The 15,378-nt window shown below is 42.8% G+C and overlaps 1 protein-coding gene across 3 annotated transcripts in view; it reads left to right on the plus strand.

The window, feature by feature from the left end:
* Positions 1–394: 394 nt before the first annotated feature.
* SLC16A12 (solute carrier family 16 member 12) overlaps positions 395–15,378 on the plus strand; it is a 95,385-nt gene continuing 80,401 nt past the window's right edge. For all 3 annotated transcript variants that reach the window (XM_057530477.1, XM_057530479.1, XM_057530480.1), the window contains exon 1: positions 395–681. The gene's annotated coding sequence lies outside the window, so the exon portion shown is untranslated. The remainder of the gene's footprint in view (positions 682–15,378) is intronic.

Raw genomic sequence — 15,378 nt, forward strand, 5'->3', positions numbered from 1 at the left:
CTAGGTCCATCTAACAATAAGAAAGAGCGTTTTAAACACTTTGGGGGCCTCAGTTCCCTGTGCTGTGAAATGGGACGGGTTGTATGGCAGAGTCCAGATCCCTGCCAGATACACCTAAGGGAGTCCTTGGATTCCTCTTGCAGAGCTTTGTGCTCTTTGAGCCTGCAGGGGAAAGTTCTTTTTGAGAACACCCGGCCCCCTCTGCTTGCCTAGGTCAGGGGCACGCACTGCAGTTGCCGGGGAGGGTCGGGCCGTCCCAGAGCGAGCTGGCTCGGGTCACGGCGGGCCGATCCATTACATAACCGCGAGGCGGCCCTCCTCCCGCGCGCCCCTCACCCCTCTCCAAGCCGCGGCACGTAGAGCGGATCTCGGGGATAAATCCCATTCACCCGCCGGCCAGAGAGTCCACGGCAGAGCTCGGGACGCTGAACTTGCTGGTGCCTTTCGGAGGCCGAGCGCTGGGATTTTCCCCGCCACGCTCTCCGCCTCCCGCGCTGCCCGCGGGGCACCCGCCGCAGCACCGCCGGCGCCTCCGCCCCGTCCGCTCCCCGCGCCTCAGACGCGCGGACCGCGGCGCCTGGGGCCCCGGAAGGGGCCACCGCGCGGGGACGCGGCACCGTGGGCGCGCCCCGGGGGTATGTCCGCGCGCGCGGCCGTCCGGGCTGCAGAGGTCCACGCGAGGTGAGCACGCAGCGGGGCCCGGCGGGGGCAGGCGGAGAGCGGGGTCTGGGCGGGCTGCGGAGGGCTGGAGGCTGGCCCGCCGGGCTGCCGGGGCGCAGTCTCCCGCCGGTCGCTCTGGCGCCGGGATCCCCAGCGCTCGGGCCCGGGAACCACCTGGCTCACCTTCTGTCCTATCTCCCGCTCGGCCGTGCTGAGGACGCGGCGGCTCAGGTGACCCGGGCATCCTTCGCGGCGGGGCGGCGGGCTCTAGGGCTGGGCTGGGCGGAGGTGGCGGAGGGCTCTCCCTTGGCTCCCCGCCGCCCCAGCGCCTGGTGAGACGCGCGGGGAGCCCGCCGCCGTAACCCGGTCCCTCGGAGCGCCCGTTGGTTTAGAGGAGAGACACGTGCCCACTTGCCCCGACGGTGCTGGGCCGGCGCTCGGGCAGTTTCTGGGCAGGTGGCTGGAGAGGGAGCGGCTTTGATCCCCACCTCCTGTGTTTTCCAAATGCAGACTTCTCGTGCAAGAGAGACCGCCTTTCTTCTGGATTCTGTTTCCAGTGTATCTTATTTATTTCTTTATTTTGAATCTCCCCTCACCCTCAGGTAATAATACTCACAGCCTTCAATTGACTTAATTTCTTAGTTGCCTCTTGTCCTCACAGAAAATCAGTGATACCTGTAGTGCAGATTCAGGGGAAAGTGTTTGAAGCAAAATTTAAAAGCACGATTCCAGTAAGTCCTGGGGCTCTTTGGTTAGCCTTCGGCTTTCACAACTCAGCATTCGGAATCTCTTGTAACTATTGTTTTTCTTTTTTTTCTTTTTTTTTTTTTAGTGTTGAGTTGGATGGGACCTGCTAGGGCACTGGTTCAACCGTTATATTCTTTTTCTTTTTTTTTTTTTTAACATCTTTATTGGAGTATAATTGCTTCACAATGGTGTGTTAGTTCCTGCTGTATAACAAAGTGAATCACAGCTAGGACCACTGCCCTGGGGTCAGGCTCACCACTGGTGTCCCTTGATCACTAGGCCACCTTCTTTGGCTCAAACCTCAGGTGCTAGGCTTGCCCACCTGATCTCACGGGCCTGGCTTGTCTCGTCACTTCCTACCTAACATATTTCCAGGCCTGACATCCATGACCCCCACTTCCAGAAAACACACACACACACATACACACAGTCTTCTATTTATGTCTTTTATGCTCTTGTACGAAATAAATCTTCTCTGCATTTGGAAAAAAAAAAAAAGTGAATCAGCTATACATATACATACATCCCCATATCTCCTCCCTCTTGTCTCCCTACCCAACGCCTCTAGGTGGACACAAAGCACGGAGCTGATCTCCCTGTGCTATGCGGCTGCTTCCCACTAGCTATCTGTTTTACCCTTGGTAGTGTATATATGTCCATGCCACTCTCTCATACTTCGTCCCAGCTTACCCTTCCCACTCCCTGTGTCCTCAAGTCCATTCTCTACATCTGCGTCATTATTCCTGTCCTGCCCCTATGTTCTTCAGAACCTTTTTTTTTTTTTAGATTCCATATATATGTGTTAGCATATGGTATTTGTTTTTCTCTTTCTGACTTACTTCACTCTGTATGATAGACTCTAGGTCCATCCACCTCACTACAAATAACTCAATTTCGTTCCTTTTTATGGCTGAGTAATATTCCGTTGTATATATGTGCCACATCTTCTTTATCCATTCATCTGTCGATGGACACTTAGGTTGCTTCCATGTCCTGGCTATTGTAAATAGAGCTACAATGAACACTGTGGTACATGACTCTTTTTGAATTATGGTTTTCTCAGGGTATATGCCCAGGAGTGCAACTCTTCCATTCTTGAAGGGACTCTAATTAGTTTATCTTACCTTTTCTTTGCCGAGAGCTGGGCACTCTGGTGGCCCAGTCAGCTTAACCCTGGAGGAAAGTCTTCAGATCCTCCAAATTTAGAAACACATTATGTCCAAGGGTATCGGAGATCACTAGCTTTTTTTTTTTGGCCGTGTTGGGTCTTCATTGCTGGCTGGCGTGAGCGGGGCCTACTCTTTGCGGTGCGTGGGCTTCTTGCGGTGGCTTCTCTTGTTGCGGAGCACGGGCTCTAGGCACACTCGGGCTTCAGTAGTTGTGGCACACGGGCTCAGTAGTTGTGGTGCACAGACTTTGTTGCTCCGCAGCATGTGGGATCTTACCGGACCAGGGCTTGAACCCGTGTCCCCTGCATTGGCAGGTGGATTCTTAACCACTGCGCCACCAGGGAAGTCCCCCGAGATCACTAGCTTTTAAAATCAACTGCCCCTGCATAGTTTGCTCCCCTCTCCCCCTATAAATGTCATGTCAAACTAAGCCAATGGTGTCTGACCCTCCCAAGGAATAGTAATTAAGTGACTGGATTTGGTCACTTATAATCACAGGATCTTGGAAACTGTACAGTTTTTTAGAGGTCATCTTGTCAAACTCTTCACCTTACAGCCTGGGAAGCTCAGTTTCCTGTTAGCAAGGATTGGTTAAGCTCTTTGGTGATGGAACCAGCACCGGAATCCAGGCCCTCTCCTTCCAACTCCGTTCAATTTTCAAAGCATATTGCTTCCAGGCATTTTGAGCAAAAATGATGACTAGAATCACCTAATCATGTCATTTTCCTGTTCTTATTTTTTATTTATTTATTTATTTATTTTAACTGGTGGGATTCTGAAATAGGTGAGAGGCTGATTTAGTCAAACCACCTTTGTAGTATAATTTTAAAAAATACAAACCCTTAATTTTAAATAACACATTTTTTTTTTCCACACACACACACTGTATTTTATTTTTACAAGAGATAAATAGACTGACACCAAGCATTGTACATGGATGACCACAACAAAAGCAACAATGATTGCAATTACCAAACATGAAACACACTCATACTATGTCATAATATTGACATTCAGTCCAGTAATCCTCCACTGTAACAGCTCCTTTACTTTGCAGTAAATAACACATTCTTAAATACATGTCTTCAAATAATAATACAAAGATGAATATGCAGATACATCCCAGATGAACTTCCAGGAGAAGAAAAGTAATAAATCAAAACATATGGATGAAATTTACCCTCATCTCTCTTTGGAGTCTTTTCCGATTCTTACCTCCCTGTGGTGGTGATTGGTTAGAGTTAAAGTGTGATTTGTGACTTTGGAGCCAGCTTGAGAAAAGTGGCTTATATGAGGACAATTTGTGTGTTATGATTAACACCATAACCTATAACAGAGCTGAGAAAGGAATTTTAAACAGACTTATTTAGCATTTTAGCATTACATTGCACATTTTTTATGTCTTTCAATTTACTTTCATTTAATAGGTATTTATTGAGTGCCTACTATGTGCCCGGTGCTGTTCTGGGCACTTGAGGTATGTCAGTGAACAAAACAGAGAACTTTGATCCTGTGGACCTCAAGTTACAATTAATTCATTAGAATTTTTCCAGGATTTTGTTTGGCAGATAGAAGAGAATTTCAATTTTGCCTAAAGTTGGGAAATGAATGTAAATATTCCAAATTATCTTCCTTCTAATACTGTGATTCTGCTGATTTTATAATCAGTGAAAAACAAACACAGAAATAAATTCAGTTAAAGTTACTTTAACTTTTATGAACTGACATACGTGAACTCTATGTGAATAGAAATTCCCGCACTTGGTTATTTTATGTATGTTCATTCGGAGTCCCTGAAATTACACTTCCTTTAATGCAAGGACATCATTGTGGTGACGTTGAACTTAATGAAGCAGGGGAGGATTAGTTTTCTCAATCGTGTTGGTGCCCCTGTGTCAGTGTTGCGGACTGTAATTGTATTAGTTTTAAAATGTAGCTTCTTATTTATTTATGAAGATGGTGTTCTGCTTTTATTTTGTCTCACTTTACATTTTGTCCCCTGCTCCATATTAATAGGAGACACAGTGTTGTGACTTATTGGTAAATCCGTTACCACAGAGGTTTTTCTTTTTAATCAGACATAGCAGTTTTAAGCATTTTCTAATTTCCTCAATTGCTTTTTCTTCAAAACGGCATGGTTTGCAAGCTCAGGCATGTTTATTGTTTTTAACAAAGGCTTATCAAAATGAACTTGGCAGTTTTTCAGTCGTATACGGCCAAAAAAAAGTATTCAGTGCCGCTTCGGGGGTTGTTTATGCATTCCTTACCTAACCCATGGCTTTGCTTTTAAAAATCGCCAATTTGGAAGCTATGTTCTTATGAGTACGTTTCTAGGATATCTAAAAACCCATTCACGTGGTATAATAATTTAATTGAGAAAAACCAAATCCACACTTGAAGACAATGGGATGTTTTGAGTACACAGAGTTTTCTCTGTTTTTAATTTGTTCTACATCAAAGGACATCAGGAAGTGTCATTATCTAACAGTGTCCTATTTACAAGTGATTTCTGTTAAACACTTGGAGGAGAGTCATGATTTCTGATAGCTGCTAGGCACCCAGAGGAGTTGATTTTCTTCCTTTGCCTACCACTCTGCCCCATCAGATTCTCATCCCCCTTCCTTACTGCACATTGAAGAAAGAGGTGCATTGCTCTATAGCCAGGTAGGAAGCTACACACCTTTACTTAATTATTTAATCAATGTGCTCATTCATTATTTACTTAATAAATATTTCTTGAACTTCTTATTACAGATTTGTGCAAAGATTGTGTCCCGAGCCCCTCTTTTCCTGTGCTGGTGGCTGTAGGAGATATAAAAACACAAGCAGCCTACGGCCTCATATGGAAGAAAATACATTGTGTAACTAGCTATATAATACCAGTTATAACCACTGTAAGAGATAGATAAGTATGTTGGAAATTGAAGGAGAGAGAGCATGTAGGCACTCTGAGGAGTCAAGGCTTAGGGAAGAATTTATAGAGCAGGACACATTTGAGCTGATTCTCAAAAGATGAGTAGGACGATAAAGCTTTTATAAAGGCAGGAGGGTATACCTATCTTTATGGGAACACATCCTTGCCTCTTTTGAAGTAGACATATAGAAGACTTCTTTTTGGGGACAGTTGAGGTTGTGTTGGGTTGTCTAATAGACACTTATCACCTCTACACCCTCTGCATGCATACCACTCCGTCCTAGGTAATGGAGTATCTACCAACACTAAAACGGCTCATGGGCTTAACCGGTGCTCTCCTTTCCCTCTGAAACACGAACCTGTTGTTGCTCAGAGCTCAGAGACCACTGTGGTAAATAACTGTCATCATAATAAATGGGTGTACTTTGCTTTTATCAACTCAGGTGCACGCTTACTGTGGTGTTTGGTCACAGTCTTGTTTATTTTATTAATACTTGCTCTTGTAATTTCGCAATTTAATTAAATATTACATAAACTGATATAATGGGAGTGCCAAAAAGGAATGCTATTTCTATGAAAACAAAGTTGATTGCCATATAGACTCATAAAAATAAGCCATATTAAAAAACAATATCAACAGCTACAACCTGGATGAACCATGAACACATGTTAAGTGAAAGAAACCAGACACAAAAGACCACACATTGTGATTCCATTTATATGAAATATCCACAATAGGCAAACACATAGAGACAAAATGTAGATTTGTGGTTGCCAGGGTATGGGGTAGGGGGAATTGAGAGTGAATGGCAGTAGGTACAGGGTTTTTTTTGAGGTGATGGCTGGGTTCTGGAATTAGACAGTAGTCTTGGTTTTACAACATTGTGACGGTACTAAAAACCACTGAATTATATATTTTAAAAGGCTAAATTTTAAAAAAATCAACAAACTACTGCTTCCCAGGTATGGAATACAGAGCTATAAAAGATTGGAAACTATAGTAAAAAAAAACTAGGGAGATTTTGCCCTTAGGTTTTTACACAAGTGCCTTTAAGGTACAAGTGCATTTAAGAAATGGAAGGAGGAAATCTGGGCGAGGTTTAACCAATAAAGGCAACACAGAACTGCAGTCATGACCTGGCACCCAAAGATTAGTGAATGATTTTACTTTTATTTATGTGACTAAAATTGAAATAAAATGTTTGAAACATGATGTATCAACTTTTTGATTCTCTGCTTTTACTGACTTCTGATTGCTTCAGTTAAGAGAGCTTTTAATGTTTCAACTTCTTTGGGTACCCAGCATATCTTGAAAATAGCTCATTTCTCTGGCTCTGGAGAGAAATTCCATGTTTATGAGCCTCTCTTATGGATTTAATATTAGTCCCTTATGATTATAGAGGAGGCCGGAACCTAGTTTTCAGTCTTCTAAATTGCCATTAAAAATCACAACCCATTTTTCCCCAAACTGTCCTTTGGCTCCCTGGTTCATATATGTAAACAAAGTAGCAACATAAAATCTTAACTCTACCAATACGTAAACACTTGTAGACTTTATAAATTTCAAAATATTTCTGAGCACTATTCACCATTTTCTGGTTTACTTAACATATTACAGATTTAAGGCCACAATTACTTATTTTGTAATTCTACTTTTTTTTGATGAAATACTTTCCATGGAAGTAAGCTCATATTTATCTACCAAAACCAGTTGTATTTCTTGAAATAGCAATTTCAGTTCTCTAAACCTGTATCAAAACAGTGACATTCACAGCCCATGAAGGAACGACCAAAAAAAGAAAAAAACCCCAAACACACACTCACAACAAAGTTAGATCTGCTTTAAAGGAGAAGAGAGTGCAGCCTCTTCGGTCAGATATGGGTCAACCAGACAACTAGCAGAAAGCAGCCTCACCCATCATTATTAACTAGTCACGAGCCAGGGGAGCCCAATTCACAGGCATCACTGCCATCAAAAAGGAATGGTGGGCTTCCCTGGTGGCGCAGTGGTTGAGAGTCTGCCTGCCAATGCAGGGGACACGGGTTCGAGCCCTGATCTGGGAAGATCCCACATGCCACGGAGCAACTGGGCCCGTGAGCCACAATTGCTGAGCCTGCGCGTCTGGAGCCTGTGCTCCGCTGCAGGAGGGGCCGCGATAATGAGAGGCCCGCGCATCGCGGTGAAGAGTGGCCCCCACTTGCCACAGCTAGAGAAAGCCCTAGCACAGAGACGAAGACCCAACACAGCCATAAGTAAATAAATAAACCCAAAAAAAGTTAAAAAACAAAAAACAAAAAACTGCAGTCATGCCAGACTGTTTCTTCAAGTGATATATATATATATATATAAAAAAAAAGAATGGTTTGTTCGTGTTGATGTTTGACAACTGAGTTGATCAGTTGATGCAAGACTATATCAATGGCTCTCAAGCCTGGTGACACATTAGAATAACCTGGGGAAGGAAAAGAAACTATTGGTGCCAAAAGCCACCCTCAGAAATTCTGATTCAGTAGCTCTGGGACGGATCCAGGGCATCAGGAATTTTGAAAGCTCCCCTGGTGAATCTCATGTGCAGCCAGGGTTGAGGGCCACCAATCTATACAATACTTAATCATTTTATGCTTTTTCAGAATAAATGTTATTGAAACAAATCGCTGTTATAGTGTCTTTTTATGATGGAAAAATTAAACATGATATTGGATTTTTGTAATTTCTCTATACAGTGTCCACTAAGTAAATGGGAAGCTTTTCTAATGGTTAAGTGAATTTCCACTGATTTTTCCCCCCTGTGAGATTCACTGAGCTTATGTGTGTACAGTGTCAAAGTAACCAAAGCAACCAAATTTGGTATCATGACAGTCAACCAACCAATCAGTTGCCCACCTTGTTTCATGGTTTTGGTGATTGTGGTGTCATATAGGTCTGTTTCTTGAGGACAGTAAGTTGGGGTTTTCCTGTACAACAATGTGTTTCCTCTATAATAACTTACAGATATGTCCTTATTTATTATGTGTTTCCTTAAGTTGACTGAGTTGTTAATCCTAATGCTCAACTTTGCCTCTTAAATAAAATAAATCCTTAAATAAAAGGATACTTTTCCTTTAAATTGTACCAAATTGATTTTGAAAATATAGGACTTTATATAAGAAAGATATTATAAGAAAGATAGCAGTTTAAACTTGGCCTTGTGTGACTTAAACAAAATATGACTAATTTTAGGTTTTTCCTTGTCATTGGGATTTACTGTCTCTGAGAAAATGTGGTGAGGTGGTTGACATAGGACCTGAAAAAGACCGAGCTAGGTCTCACTACTTAGAACCAACTTTATTTTTAGTGACATTTGTTCTTTTATTTATTTATTCATTCATTTATTTATTATTGAAGTATAGTTAATTTACAATGTTGTGTTGTTGAATCAGCAAAGTGATTCAGTTATATATATATATACATACACACACACACGCACACACACACACACACACACACACACACACACACACACACATTCTTTTTCAGATTCTTTTCCCTTATAGGTTATTACAAAATAGTGAGTATAGTTCCCTGTGCTGTACTGTAGGTCCTTGTTGGTTATCTATTTTATATGTAGTGTGCATCTGTTAATACTCATGGAAATTCTCATGCATGGTTACCAGTTAGCTTTCCCAAACTGTGCTTAAGCTGTTAATTTTTGTATTAAAAATAGCACCTTCACGGATCTTGACCAGTAGTTTTTGAACTATGTTTTGCAGATTTCTGAGAGTTTAAGGAGCCTCGGGGGCTGTTCTGGGGTATGGGGACAATGTGGGCGGGAAGAGTCCAGCGTCCAGCGTCCAGCTTAGGGTTCCTTTTGGTGGTTTTTTTCTGCAACCCGAGCAGGTGGGCTATTCTTGATTTCACATTTTGGGTTTCCAAATAAGATTTTATTTGAACAAAGGATTTCTTGGCAAAAACAAGTTTGTAAATGCCTAGGCCACATGTTTCTAAGTTTCTGCTTTTCTTTCCCTGCCAAATTTGGTTTATGTGGTTCTGGTAGCTCCTAATTATTTCTAGCTGCTACTGTGCATCTGTGTTGAAAAAAGCATGGGAAGACTTGGGTCTTACTAACTTTATATCCTTCATGCTTGTGGGGAGAGAGAACCAAATGAGCAGGTAGATATTCTGGGCAAGAAGTATAGACTGGGAGTCATCAGCATAGAGACTCAGTTTAAGTTGTGCGTGTGTGTGTGTGTGTGTGTGTGTGTGTGTGTGTGTGTGTGTGTGTGTGTAAGTGTAATTACCCATGGGGAGTGTTTATACAGAGTGTAATGGGTCAAAGATAAAATGCCGAGGAGTAGCTGTGCTAGGTCAGGTACCCTTTTCTGTACTCACATTAACCCAATACACATTGGTTAGTGATGTTTCCTTTTTATATTTTAATTTGCTGTTTCCCCTCATATGCTCGTGCATAACTGTTGGAAGAGTTGGAACACGAGTGTATATGTGGGTGGGTGAGGTAGCCTGGTAGGGTCAGAGCACAGGCTGTGGGAACCAGCCAAGGAAGTTCTCCCACTCTTCAAAAATCCTATATCCTGCACAAAACTATAGGGCTTCTTCCATACGCGTATTGAGGTGCAGAATGAGAAGATAAACTTGAGTGGTTAGCTAGTGGATTTGGCAGTGTAGACAGCCATTGTGGTATTTCTGGCATAAAATGATTTAAGAAGTAGTGTGGTTTCTTGACTTTTAAAAGCCAGGTATCTCCCCCATGTCTTTGTTCTCTCTTTTGTAATCAGAGCAGTGACTGCCAGGTTCTAGTTGTAATCCCAATGAACCCAAGGGTAAGGTCCATTCCACCTGGGTCCAAGCTTCCTTTCGTTTCATTGACACAGACCCTTCCCTCCATGCTGGCTAGCTGTTTGGCAACTTTAGTTACAAGGCTCACCAGGCAACAGTGATAACTTAATTAAAAAACTCATAAACATTCTTAGAAAAAGTCAAAGTACGTGGGTAAAGAATAAATAAATGATTATAAATAAGATACTGTCAAAAATATTTTACTTAATAGTAAGGGTGTTCCAATGATAAAGGGACTGGTCATTGTATCAAAAATTAAGCCCCACACATTTTCCTCTTCTCTTTACTTCTTTTTAAAAATTTTTTCTTGAAATATAGTTGATTTACAATGTTGTATTAGTTTCAGATGTACAGCAAAGTGATTCAGTTATACATATTCATATAAATGTATATATTCTTTTTACATTATCTTCTACTATGGGTTATTCCTTTTTACTTCTTTAGCTTGACTTCTTTGATTATCTTCCACATTCAAATAAAATAAAATATAGCCAACCATATATTCTAATTTTTAAAAAAATATTTATTTGGCTGCACCAGGTCTTGTTGTGGCACGAGGGATCTTTAGTTGCGGCATGTGGGATCTAGTTCCCTGACCAGGGATCAAACCCAGGCCCCATTGGGAGTGCAGAGTCTTAACCACTAGACCACCAGGGAAGTCCCATATATTCTAATTTTATTAGAAATGAAGGTCTAACTAAAATTTCAAATGACATTGAGTCATTTGATCCCCCAAATTGTCATCTCAGAAGTGTCCTGAAGTGTCCTGGCCCATTCTGCTTTCTTTATAAATTCTTGCATAATAGTATACCTATTTGGTTCCAAAGACAGGTTACTGTATATTAAGGTAAAATTTCAGTTTAGCCTTTTATAGATGTAATAATCTTAAGTAGTCTCTTCTGGGGAAGAGACATTTGATGAAACAGAATTAATTACCTTTAAAGTCCCTAATTAAAAAATACTGTGATTAAACAATGTTAAAATAACTCAGTGAGTTTACCTCTTCACCAGGCTGAGTACCCAGCACATGCTAGTTGCTGCCCCCGATGCTGAAGGCCCACAGAGAATAGGCAGGGTCCTTACTCAAAGGCTTACACTATCCTAGGGGAGACAGGTGTATCAATAAAGAATCACTGCACTGTGATAAGTCCCAGTAGTGACTGCTTTCTATGGGAGTTTAGAGCCAGAGGCACTTAACTCTGCCTAGGTTGGTCAAACAATTAAATGTAGAAATTCATGAGGTGAGCAACCAGAGGAAGGGCATTCTAGGCAGCAGGAACAATAGGTACAAAGGCAATGAGGTGCGAAAGGACACTGTGGATTGAAAGAACCACGTGGTTTTCCAGGGTGGTTTGGGGTGTCTGACGTGCAGGGTACGTATGTGGCTGTGTAGGTGCCAGAAGAGGAGGCAGGAACTAGATCATTTAGCGTCTTGTGTATCACACTAAGGTAGAAGGAGTTTCAATTTTGCTTTGGCTGCTAAGAGTAATCCTTGAAAGCTTTTACACAGGGGATTTGGGTAGGACTGGGGGTTTGGTGATAAAATTAACTTGTGTTTCAAACAGATAACTCTTAATGGGGCTTGAAGAAAAGTCCAAGAGGGTGATTAACCAGGAGGTTTGCTGAAGTGGTACAGATGGGAAATGATTAATGCCTCATGGTAAGACTTTTGCTTTATTTATATTTTTGGTGCTTGGTGCCCTCTAGGGCATGTGGTAGAGATGTTTGGTAGGCAATATGATATTCTGTGCAAATAATACAAAACTTGGGCATCATCGGCTACTAGGTTCAGTTAAAATCACATGATGGGATGTAATTACCTGGGGAGTGTGTGAAGAGTGAAGTGTGAAATGGATCAAAAAATTGTGGAGAGTAACTAGGGTGTGTTCACATTCTACCGTGGTCACTGGACCTTTCTTTTTGTCCTCTGATTGTCTAGTTACATGTTCTTTTTCACCATACCAAGTGTGAGGGCAGGGCCCGAGCCGTGTCACTGCCACACACGACTTCAGAAAGGACCACTCAGATGTCTGAGTCGTCGTGTCTCACCATGAGTAGTGCCCTCTGGAGTTGTGTTTCAGCTGCCCATGCTTAGCTGGTTCCAGCAGCTGTCATGGTACCTGCCCTTCGGTAAGTGTTCAGTACATGTGTTGAATGAAGGAATAAATGACACAGTATCTAATGAGTGGTCCGAGGAAGAAGGATCTAGCCAGAGAAGTAAGAAGCACAGGTCTCAGGGGAGGAAAGCTCAACAGGAGAGCCTCCTGTCATGGAAATTCAGGGGAGAATAGTTCAGTAATGAGAGAGAAGTCAGCAGTGCCAGATGCTACGGAGAGGTCAGTTAATTAAGGATGACAGAGCTACCACTGGCAATTAGGAGCCATTGGTGATAATGTCAAAAATAGCTTGCGTGGTGTGTATGGAGGGCAGGTGGCAAATTCCATTCCATGGTGGTGGGAATGAGGACAGGGGTGAGGAGACAGGTTCTTAAGAGGCTGGGAGTGCGAAGGGAAGAAAGTAATTGGTGGTAGTTGGAAAGGGTGGCAAGGCTGAAGGGTAGTTTTCGCCCCTTCTCTCTCCTTATGTCCCCTTCTTTCTTTTCTCCCATTCTTCCTTTCTGCTTTCAGGATGAGAGACACTTGAGTAGATTTATAGGCTAAAGAAGACCCAGTGTAAAGGTCTAGGTTCAAAATATAGAAAAGAGGAGGGGGATATTAACTAGAAAAATTAAATATAAGTGGACACATCTTTCTTTGAGAAAGGCAGAAAGAAATAAGGATGCACATGGATGTGAATAAACTGGAAGAATAACTGAAGGAAAGGAAATAAAGGGAAATCCTATCCAGCGGCCCCAATTCTCTCTAAAATAGTAACTGGCACCAATAGTTTTGGACACTTTTATGTTCTAAGCATTGTTAAAATCACATATATTAACTCACTAATTTCTTGCAACAACTCTGTAAAGATGGAATTATTATCCTAACTTTACAAATGAGACAACTAAAGCACAGAGGGTTAAGCAACTTGCCTGAGGTTGTACAGCTACTAAGAGGCAGAACCAGGAACCAATGTGTGGGTGGAATTGGTGCAACAAATTGGTGCTGAGTCACTCCACGCATTTAGCCTGTGTTAGAAATCATGATTGCGTCGCACCATTAATCTGCAAGGTTGAAAGATTTGCTCTAACAAAACTTGCCTTACCATTTATAGGAGTGGAAATGTTTGGATATTTGGATTGATGTGGAATTGGGGACTGGTGGCTTGGAAGGATTGGGGATGCCAGAAAGAGAGCAATTGATGTGATGGATCATGAGCTCTAGCCTCTAAGGAGAAAGATACGAGAGCAGGACAGGCTGATGGAATGGGAGAAAAGGGAGGAACCAGGGGCCTGAGGGTTCAAGGAGGTTGAAAACCAGGTGCAATAGAAGTTGAGGAGCTGGAGACTTGGGGAGGTTGGAAAGTTGGGGTTAGAGAGGGATACTTAATTCTCACAACAACCCTGCATTTCAGAAGTGAGGGTAGGCACAGGTGGTGATAGGTTTGATGGTGTGGCTTTGGGAGGACATGACTTAAGTGGATTGGAGGTAAATCGCACAAGGTCAAGGTCAAGGCTGAGATCTGCAGAGATGTTGGGTAGATGTTGACTAGACCCTGCTTCTCCTGGGAGGATGGTGCCGAGAAGCCCCAAGGACTGGTCTAGACTTAAGAAAGCTGCAACTCAAGTGTGTTATGGTTTTAGGGAAAGATACAGAAGGTTAGCTGATACCTAGCATGCAATAAACATCACTCAATGGTCTCAGTAGAACATTGTCAAAGAACAGTTGAATAGCTTCTATTTTGCACTGTAATTTTTGAAAAAAGAATTTGAGGTGTTAATTGACAAGATGGTACATTTCACAAGCAATTTTGGGTGTTTTAGCCAAATTGCCATTATCACCCTGGAAAGAAAAGACTACGTGCTCTGATGAAATCTCCTCTTCCCCTTCCTTCTCCCTCCTCTTTTTTTCTCCTGGTCGTGTGCAGTACAACACTCTCTGGGCAGAGAGAGGCAGCTGAAGATCATCAGGCTTCCAGATGTCGAGCTTTGTTGTGATATATGGGGGTGGGGGTCATGGGAGAGGGGCCAGAAGCTTCAGTGAGACTCTTCAGTGGGACTCACTGTGGTGTCCTCTGCTTCTATAGTTAGCCAAGTGATGGGAACCAGCAGTATGTGTTCCCTTTGTACAGCTGTGCATACCGCTGTCTCCCTTTTTCTTCTGCCCATTTAGGATTTCAGGAAATCAAAATTACATCTGATGGAAGCTTAGAAATCCCCACATGTGGGGCTTCCCTGGTGGCGCAGTGGTTGAGAATCTGCCTGCTAATGCAGGGGACACGGGTTCGGGCCCTGGTCTGGGAGGATCCCACATGCCGCGGAGCGGCTGGGCCCGTGAGCCACAATTACTGAGCCTGCGCGTCTGGAGCCTGTGCTCCGCAACAAGAGAGGCCGTGACAGTGAGAGGCCCGCGCACCGTGATGAAGAGTGGCCCCCGCTTGCCGCAACTAGAGAAAGCCCTAGCACAGAAACGAAGACCTAACATAGCAATCAATCAATCAATCAATCAATAAAAAAATAAATCTTTAAAAAAAAAAAAAAAAAAAAAGAAATCCCCACATGTGAAGTTATGGAGCTACCGCATAGGGAAAACAAATATGTGAGCTGGGTCTGATACATAAGTGGCACATGTAGATAATGTATCAGGTAGGATGTTTTGGGGTGTAAGGAACAGAAACCCTAACCTGGACTGACTTTACTAGTAAGGAAAAGAATTCCTTTGTGTAGTAGAAAGTCCAGGAGCAGAATGTCTGGCTCTGAGTTTGTTTCTTTGTGATTCTTTTGGTTTTGTTCCTGCCCTGTGTTGGTTTCGTTCTCAGCCTGACTCCCCTCATGGTCCCGAGATGGGTAATAGTTTGAAGGGTCATATCGAGATAGGAGACATCCAGTGGAAGGGGAGAAGCCGTGTCTTCATATCTCCTTGGTAATGAGGAAACCTTTCCCAGAATCTCCCTAAAGA

This window comes from Balaenoptera acutorostrata, chromosome 16 (assembly GCF_949987535.1).
Source record: "Balaenoptera acutorostrata chromosome 16, mBalAcu1.1, whole genome shotgun sequence".
NCBI classification, from domain to species: Eukaryota; Metazoa; Chordata; class Mammalia; order Artiodactyla; family Balaenopteridae; genus Balaenoptera; species Balaenoptera acutorostrata.